Source organism: Oncorhynchus keta, chromosome 29 (assembly GCF_023373465.1).
Source record: "Oncorhynchus keta strain PuntledgeMale-10-30-2019 chromosome 29, Oket_V2, whole genome shotgun sequence".
Taxonomy (NCBI): domain Eukaryota; kingdom Metazoa; phylum Chordata; class Actinopteri; order Salmoniformes; family Salmonidae; genus Oncorhynchus; species Oncorhynchus keta.
In genome coordinates this window covers 36,406,367-36,416,347 of record NC_068449.1, presented here as the reverse complement: position 1 = coordinate 36,416,347, position 9,981 = coordinate 36,406,367, and positions in this window count along the sequence as shown.

Here is a 9,981-nt window from a genome sequence, read left to right as displayed (position 1 = left end):
AATATTAAGATATTATATATATATTTTTTTTTATTGAAATGGGTTGTAATGGTGAATTGAATTATTCCCAGGAAATTACAAATGCCACCCTATTCTCTATTTAGTGCACTACATTTGACCAGAGATGTATGGGCCCTTCTTAAATGTAGTGCACTCTATAGGGAATAGGGTGCCATTTGGGACATAGTTGGTATGATAAAATACCAATTAAACACTGAAGTGTTACCTGAGTGAATGGTCCATCAGTTTGACAGAAAGTGAATGATTTGGGATACGCACCCTGTTACCAAAACTATATTATTCTCAGTTTTTTCAATTTAGACACAAGGGGAAAGACTGGTCACTCAATTATAAAAACACTGTCTATCAAACTGTGCTGGAGGTGTGTGTGTGTGTGTGTGTCAGACAAGGGATGGGAACCTGCCTGGCCTGGCCTACAATGGTGAATTTCTCTGTTAAGTGACTGTGGGAAAATCTCCTTCCTCTATTCAGGTCGACATTTTCCCCTCTTTTCATATAATGAGGGGGGAGACTGATGAAGAGAGGCAACAACAGAAAAAGAACAATTAACAGCAATAAGAAAGCATGAGAACTCAGAGCTGAACCTCATAATGTCCTGGTGGATGGGTTAATCATTTTAGGAAGGGGTTTAGAGACAAGCCTTTCACTTGAATTCATGTCTAGGTTGTTTTTTTCTCTCTCCTTGCAGCAGGAAGGGAACTGTAACACTTGACATGCTGAGTCGTGGTTACTTGACATCTTTTGACATGCTGTGGTTGTATGTTCCCACACTAAGAGGAGCTGGATAATTAAAAGCTGCTCATTTCATTTGTCTGACTGACTATGTATGATTGACTGACAATTAACTTTTACAGAAAGTTACTTACAATATATTTAACCAAATATATACAGCACCAGTCAAAAGTTTGGACACACCTACTCAGTCAAGGGTTTTTCTTTATTTTTACAATGTTCTACATTGTAGAATAATAGTGAAGACATCAAAACTATGAAATAACACATATGGAATCATGTAGTAACCACAAAAGTGTTAAACAAATCAAAATAGATTTTAGATTTTAGATTCTTCCAAGTAGTCACCCTTTGCCTTGATGACAGCTTGGCACTCTCTTGACATTCTCTCAACCAGCTTCACCTGGAATGCTTTTCCAACGGTCTTGAAGGAGTTCCCACATATGCTGAGCACTTGTTGGCTGTCTTTCCTTCACTCTGCGGTCCAACTCATCCCAAACCATCTCAATTGGGTTGAGGTCGGGTGATTGTGAAGGCCAGGTCACCTGATGCAGCACTCCATCACTCTCCTTCTTGGTCAAATAGCCCTTACACAATCTGGAGGATTTGGGTCATTGTCCTATTGAAAAAGAAATGACAGTCCCATTAAGCTCAAACCAGACGGGATGGCGTATCGCCGAAGAATGCTGTGGTAGCCATGCTGGTTAAGTGTGCCTTGAATTCTAAATAAATTACAGACAGTGTCACCAGCAAAGCAGCCCCACAACATCACACCTCCTCCATGCTTCATGGTGGGAACCACACATGCGGAGATCATCCATTCACATACTCTGTGCCTCACAAAGACAGCAGTTGGGCCCAAAAATCTCAAATTTGAACTCACTAGACCAAAGGGCAGATTTCCACCATTGTAATGTTTATTGCTCGTGTTTCTTGGCCCAAGCACTTCTCTTCTTCTTATTATTTGTGTCCATTAATAGTGGTTTCTTTGCAGCAATTTGACCATGAAGGCCAGATTCAGACAGTCTCCTCTGAACAGTTGATGTTGAGATGTGTCTGTTACTTGAACTCTGTGAAGTATTCATTTGGGCTACAATTTCTGAGGCTGGTCACTCTAATTAAGTTATCCTCTGCAGCAGAGGTATCTCTGGGTCTTCCTTTTCTGTGGCCGTCCTCATGAGAGCCAGTTTCTCACAGCACTTGATGATTTTTGTGACTGCCCTTTTGAAGAAACTTTAAAAGTTCTTGAAATGTTCCTGATTGTCTGACCTTCTTGTCTTAAAGTAATGATGGACTGTCATTTCTATTATTTGAGTTGTTCTTGCCATAATATGGACTCTGTCTTTTACCAAATAGGGCTATCTTCTGTATACCAACCCTAGCTCGTCACAACACAACTGATTGACTCAAACGCATTAAGAAGGAAAGAAATTCCACAAATTCACCTTTAACAAGGCACCCCTGTTAATTGAAATGCATTCCAGGTAACTACCTCATGAAGCTGGTTGAGGGAATACCAAGAGTGTGCAAAGCTGTCATCAAGGCAAAGGGTGGCTACTTGGAAGAATCTCAAATATAAAATATATTTTGATTTGTTTAACACTTTTTTGGTTTATTCCATATGTGTCATTTAATAGTGTTGATGTCTTCACTATTATTCTACAGTGTAGAAAATAGTAAAAAATGAAGAAAAACCCTTGAATAAGTAGGTGTGTCCAAACGTTTGACTGGTACTGTATGATTCTAAATATGATTCTAAATACGTTGCAATTGTGCTGTGAAACAAAATAAATAACCATTGAAATAATACAAAACAATATTTCCACAAACTGGTGCTAAAGGTGCTAAACAAATACAAGTTTATTGTAATCATTATAAACTGGATAACTTCATATTTGATCTCTACGATAAATGGTTTTAGCTTTATTCAGGACAGGATTTGGTGCATTCACAGGTCTAAGGACTTTGTGTTGGAGTAGGGAGGATAGAAGACGGAGGAGGCTGGCATGAAGTGGTGGAGGTGGTGGGGAGATGGGGATCTGAAGAGGGATTGAGGCTGCCTCTTGCTGCTCTACCATCAGCCACCTGCAGTATAGTAAAAAGCGGCTTATTTAGCCCGTCTGTCTAGTCTTCACTAGCAGATGATGTTGACAGAGTAGGAGACGGATAAAGGAAGAGGCAGAACATGAGGGAGGGAGAGAGAGAGAGATGGAGAGAGTGACAGGAAAGGAGAGAGTAGTGTTGCCTTCTGAAATGTTATATTTTTTTGTATGGGGAAGTGATAGGCGTTGATATTTTTCCTGCTTCAGTTTGGGAGCAATATTCAGAATACATACACCTATACTCGAGATGCCAGGGATATTTCCCAGTCTCAGCTACACTCCTCAGCACAAAGAGAATGTTGTCCATTGTAGTCTCTCTGATTAATTCATTTGTTTTCTGTTTTCTTTTCCAGTCTTTTAGACAAAAGTGACAAAACTAAAAGAAAAATCAGTGCTAGTTGTACTTCACCATTTCAAAACAACATAAAGTAATGTAATGTGTCTGGGCTAACGTAGAACTATAATTGAACAGTTTAAATAAAGGAAAAAGAAACACAGTGAAATGTTTAACTGTAAGTAGTTCTAGAATAATACCAGGCCGTGTATTTCTTACCTACTACATATGTTGATCATCAGCAAGGTTTCTAAACCTGCACTTGACTAATCAATGAGGGTGAACAAGCGCTTAATGCAAACTGCTGTAAATATCACAGAGTGATCTTGTAATGCAAACTGTACAGCAGACAATTGACAGTAGAATAGCCTAGATACCTCTTTGTCTCATGGAAAATTAAATGCATATATTTATGTATATATATATATATTTTTTTTTTTTCAATCTTTCAATCATTTTATTTTTGCCTTAAAAAAAGACAACACAAATAAAATATACAAAAAATATATAAACAACCAGACAGGTGAAACAAATGCAACTTTAAATAGCTGTTAGCTTTTACATCATTTCAACTAAATTAAGCAATTACAACGGGATCGAAAATGACATCCTTAACATGCATTAATAACATAAAATAGTGAAATGAAAAAATTACTTAAAAGTTCCACTTTACGCTGTTGAGAGCATTAATGAGTATACTCGTTAGGCTTTTAAAGCAGTCAGTTATAGTGCTGTTCTGTTCTTGCCCACCACTGACTGTGTCACCAATCAGCAGAAGTACTGTAGAGGATTAGCTACTAGCATCAGAGCCCAGGCGGTTCCATGTTCAATTGGACCTCTTAATATAATAAAGATCCGGCTTCACATTCAAGAGCCTGACTGACGCTCAGACTTACCTCTTTCACCTTTTTGTTCAGTAAAGTTTCTCATTACCACATACGGTATTTACTTAATAAAATATCTTTGGCCGAGAAGAGTTGCAATCAATTCCATTTCAATCCAGTTCATTTTGGAAGCAAACTGGAAGTCCAATGAGAAACATTTGAATTGAAATTTGAATGTGTACTTTAGTGTAAAATTGGAATTGGAGTTTAATTTTACATCCTGACTGAATTGACAAATCAAATTGACCGCAGCCTTGTGATGGAGATAGGTAAACACAAGTCCCTATGCCTACTGCCTAAACAAAGGGAGAAGAATCAGAAGAGGGAAAGAGAAGATAGGGGAAGAGAGAAAGAAGCCAACCTCTCTCTCCCATCTCAGCTGTGACAGTAACCCGGGTCGTGGGGGGGGGTCTAAACAGGGAACAGAAGTGAAGTGCAGTAAATCGGAGGAGCGCGCCAATCACTCTGCAGCATTACTTCCACCGAGAGGGAGAAGGAGCATGTTGATAGTTGTCTTGTCATTATATCCTCACAACTATGAGCACTCCAGTCTGGAAGACTGTTTATCTGCATGTTGTAGATGGATACATCATATGGATATTTGTAGCATGACTAATTGGTGAAGAAATTGACTAATGTCAAAGACATATTTTTATTTGTATTTCTTGTGGTAGCAATATTACCCATCATTTTTGTGTTGTTGCCATTTTAGGTATCAAAGGTGATTTTGTGGGGCAAATAAATGTAGGGCAATACTCAACGTTTTGAGGAATGTGCAGTCAAACTGCCTCGTTTCTCACTCTCACTTAGTCGGTGGCCCTGCAGCGCTTCTTGCCAGCATCCCCCTCCCCCCTTACATCTCCCCCCTCCTCCCTCCCTCTCTCTCCCCTGCCCCCACATTGGGACGATGCACCTGTCACCTGGGAGCCCCTGCTCTGCTCTTCCTCTGCTGCCTAGACTCCACTACACTCAGGAGCCATTTACATAACCTCATTTAGCAGTTCACAAATCAGGGCCATTAGGAGCAGCTAACAGGAACCAAAGGTTCTAATTTAGCCTGCGTCTCACAGTGGGGAAATTGGGCGGCTCAGGCCTACAAATAAAGCACCAGGGTCTTGGCTTTGATTGTTGATTGTGATGGTAAATGTACCGATGATTAGAACAGATTTTCCCTTTTATTGATTTTCTGCCAAATCGCAGCGTGCGATTGGTCCTGGTCCTGTGGTGGAGTGGGGGGGAAGAGCTGGGGTGGGAGGCGAATAGGGTGGGGAGCGACTTGGGTGGGGTGGGGGGCAAGGGTAAGGAGAGCTGGTAAGGGGGGGGTGTTCAGTAGGCTTTAGTATTTGAAAACATGTATCAATGTCTCCTAAGGTATGAACTTCTATAAAGGTATGAAAAAAGACAAACTCAATGATTCTTTGCCTGGTGCTTTACTTTCAAGAGTACAAAAGCAATCAATACACTTGGATGTTGTGATGCTTTTACATCTACCGACTATTTACCAAGCTTGAGTATATGATCAATGCTTTTTATTTTTTTTATTTTACATCCATGTCAATGCATAACATAAATAAAAACACCAAGATTTGTCCATTCAAAACCTTCCAAAAAAGAATCACAACATTAACAGGCTGTGCTGAAAAGCGCCAAAAGTGAACAAAACACGCCATTTTTCAAAATATTTCAATATAGTCATTATTCCTTCACCCTGTACACATTCTCCACAAAATGACCATGCAACCATGCGTATTCATCATGTGAAGCATTTACTGCAGCTTTAACTGCATTTATTGGCATTCTAGTGGCAATGTGACCGTGATAAACAAATCCAGAGAGCCAATGAATCGCACAAGTCAAGAGCTGTAAAATTATTTTCAATCGGCATTCAATTTGGCAAAGATGGGGCTCATAGAAAAGGGGGTTGAATTATTAAAATTTCCACTTGTTCACTGGTAAACCTGGAGGTGCCGGTCTACAGTGGTGGTTCGCTTTAGGGGCCATTTTGAAGGGCCATTCTCAATTAGTCAACAAATCAGAGCTCTTCTCAGGAGCCTGGTTGTCACATATGTTTGCACTTCAAGCTGGAATATAGGGGGCGAGGCACAGGCTCTGTATGCGAGACATGTTTCTTCTGTTGCATACAGATGTTGTCTATTGCCAATCTGCCACTGGTGCCAAATGTGACCACATAACAGCAAACCCATAGCTGGGATTATGTAAGAAGAAACTAAACCAGAAATGAACATGCCAGGTGTATCAACTGCATACAGACAGGGTAGGTTCAGGGTCACTCGCACAATATGAAGTTGAAGAGTGTGTGTGTCTGTGAGGTATGATTCACCAAAGTGCCCCTGCCATGTCCAGCCCAATCCAGTTGCTCCAAATATCATTTGAGCTGTTTCACTTGAGGCTAATTTATGACAAGTGCACAGAGCGGGTTTGTGGGGGCGGGGATTTAGTAGAATGGTGCTTGAGAATGCTATAGCAACCCGCATAGTCTAGAGGAGGTAGGCCTCTGGCAGAAGCCGAGTAACGTTGTAGTAGCTGCAGTGAGTCAAGGTAACAGTGATCACACACTTAACGATCATGCAAATAAAAGACGTGATATACAGTGCATTTTGAAAAGTTTTCAGACCCCTTGACTTTTCACACATTTTGTTACGTTACAGCCTTATTCGAAAATGGATTAAATACATTTTTTTACCCTCATCGGTCAACACCCAATACCCCCTAATGACAAAGCAAAAACAGGTTTAAAAAAAAAATGAATAATTTGTGATCCATTTTAGAACAGGGCTGTAACGTAACAAAATGTGGGAAAATCCAAGGGGTCTGAATACTTTCCAAATGCACTGTAAGTGTCACAAATTCAGTTCTGTCTGATCAAAATAAGAGCTCGAGACACCTGTTTTTTCAATGGTATGGTATAGGCCTATGTTTTAAACTTCATGATGTTGTACGCTTTAGAATCTACACATTTATAAAAAAATAGCCCCCCAAAAAATCCTTCTGATGTGTTTCGGTGATTTCATTGTGCAACTGTGCGTTATGTTAACCTAATTTAGTGACTTCAAGGGATTGTTAACTCATTGCATAGCCAGATGGCTGTCCTGTCCCATCACATTCATTAGGTTTTGTTCAAATGGTGCCTGGGACTAAACAACTGTTGTGGCTGTTTAGGGTAACCTTTAGGCTAGGATGACAAATGACATTTAAGGAAGTAAATGCTACAGATAGACTGAATGGTTTCAAGGCAAACACAGACTGAGGATCCTGTATGGAAAAAAACATATGATTTCACAGATGGAACATTTTCACATGATGCACATGTCCTATATTACGTGAAATCACGTGAAACCATTTTTGTTTCGGAACACTTCACATGATATTTCACATGTGGATTTTCAGATGTGATCACATAACCTTTCACATGAGGATTCAAATTTTCACGTGACAAAAAAAAAACATGTGAAATAATGTCTGTTTAAAAAAAGTTCACTGTAAACAAAAGAGACATGTGAGGTCAGTTGTTCACATGTGAAAGCGTATGTTCACATGTAATTCAATTTAGAGTTCACATTTTCACACGTGAGGAGAATAATATGTTTCCTCTCAACATGTGATTTTTTTCAAATGTAAAAACCTCTCTCTCTTCTGATGTGCAATTGCAGTTTTACATGTGAAAAACTTTCAAATGTCATCAAGGCTCGTTTCATGGTTGAAATGTTGCATCCCCATGGTTGTCACATTTATTTCACATTAGATCAAGTTTTCACATGTGCAGTTTCATGTTATCAATTTTCATGTACATGTTATCACATTAACCTGAAGAAAACAAAAGAAGAAACCTGCACGCCGCTCTTGATAGTATCACTGCTCTTTAATAAGCATTACGTATCACATTACGTTGTCACATTAACTTCAAATAAGATCAAATGTGATCACATGTGAAACTTATGATCACGTGTGAAATGAATTAGTTTGTTTCGTAGGGGATTCTAATTGACTTGCGTTTTCCCTTTTTTGCGTTCAGGGTCCATCCATCGGTTGAACATTAAACCAGCATTGTCCGACAGCTTCGACTGATTAGGCAGTGTGAGTATCCCTCTGCATGTTTCCCCTCATTAACAGAAACTGTGTCCTGATTACTCCCGGCCCAGGGTTTAAAGTTGCCTAATGTCTGATTCGTTCCTGTGTCACGCCGCAGCCGGAGGGCAGTGAGGATAATGAATGGGTGGGTGGGCCGTGATGGGTCCGTGTTGGATGATGTGGGGTATGTAGGAAGATCAGTGAGCGATGTTAGACTATCAGAACCCTGGGACACAGGATGTGGCCTGTTGGGTCACCGTCCCACAAATAAGTTGACCCAAAAGGGATTCCAAAAATGAGCTATTTAATGTTTTCTAACATAATTGTCACTGATGTTTAATAATTGTATTAGCCCATACTAAAACCAATAGTGTCACATGCCCCACTAGGGTAAATTGATGGCAGTATAATTAAGCAATAAGACCTGAGGGAGTGTGGTATATAGCCTATATACCATGGCTAAGGGCTGTTCTTACTCACGACGCAAAGCGGAGTAACTGGACACAGCTCTTAGCGGTGGTATATTGGCCATATACCACAAACCCCCGAGTTGCCTTATTGCTATTACAAACTGGTTACCAACGTAATTAGAGTAGTAAAAGTAAATGTTTTGTCATACCCATGGTATACGGTCTGATATACCACGGCTGTCAGCCAATTAGCATTCAGGGATCGAAGCACCCAAGTAAAATCTATACAGTGACTTGAAAGAATAGACTAGCCTAATTAAAGGGGAGGAAACGTAACTTTGACTAAAGTTATATGGCTGATAACTGATAATAACCTACTCAGCTCTTCCAAACACAGAGATCCAACTGTGTCTCCATGGGCCTGTACCACCAGCGTGTTCCGTTCCTTCAGATTTAGCTTATTAATATCCAGCTAGCACATAACGTTTTTAGAACTATATGTTTGTTAGAGCTTGGCTGTCCTATGGTTAATTTGCATATAGCCTTCCCACAACTTTCTAGGAATGGTGCATATTAGGATAGTTGCCTGGTTTTGGAGAATTCCTATGCACATTTAAAGGAACTTGACAAAAAATATATATATATTTTTAAGGAACAATTTTCTTGGTATTTTATTATTTTAACAGAACTTTCCTAAAATTTCAAACATGGTTACATTTATTTTCAATTTTGGTAATGTTCTATGAATGTTCTCCAACTGGTTTGACATTGGGAATGTTCGCAAATAGTTCAGATAATGTTAAGAAAACGTTCCTCTGTGGGAATTTCAGTACTTCAGCATAACGTTTTGTACAGATTGCCTCGTGGTTCTTATTTCAGGTCATGTTCTCAAACTGTCCTGAGAACTTTAAGAAAACGTTTTATAAAAACCACAAGAAAACCTTAATTTAGAATGGTATTAAACATATACATTCCATTCTCAGCTTCAACAAAACTCTATTCTCTACCTTGTTAAGTGTGGTCAGATGTTTGGCCACACCCACTAATTGGCCACACCCACTAATTGGCCACACCTGATCTTAATGTGTGCTTGTTTCCTTTGCAATGGGATCTGTTTGAATATAATAAAATTAACTCCTTTGTATGCGTAAATAAAACAGCATGCTAGCTCCATCCTGGTGGGGTAGTGGCCTAATTCCATTGATAGAAAACAGAAGATTACAGGGTCAAACAAATCTCACTGATGCCGTTTCACAATAAAAGAAATACATGTGTTTGCATGATTAATGCATAAGGAAATTAATTTATATCTGTGCTTGGAATTCAAAAAAGTTAACCTTACAATAAACTAGCAGTTGTATTAAAAGTCTTATTGAAACATTTACTGGAAGTTTTAAGGAAGTTGTTAA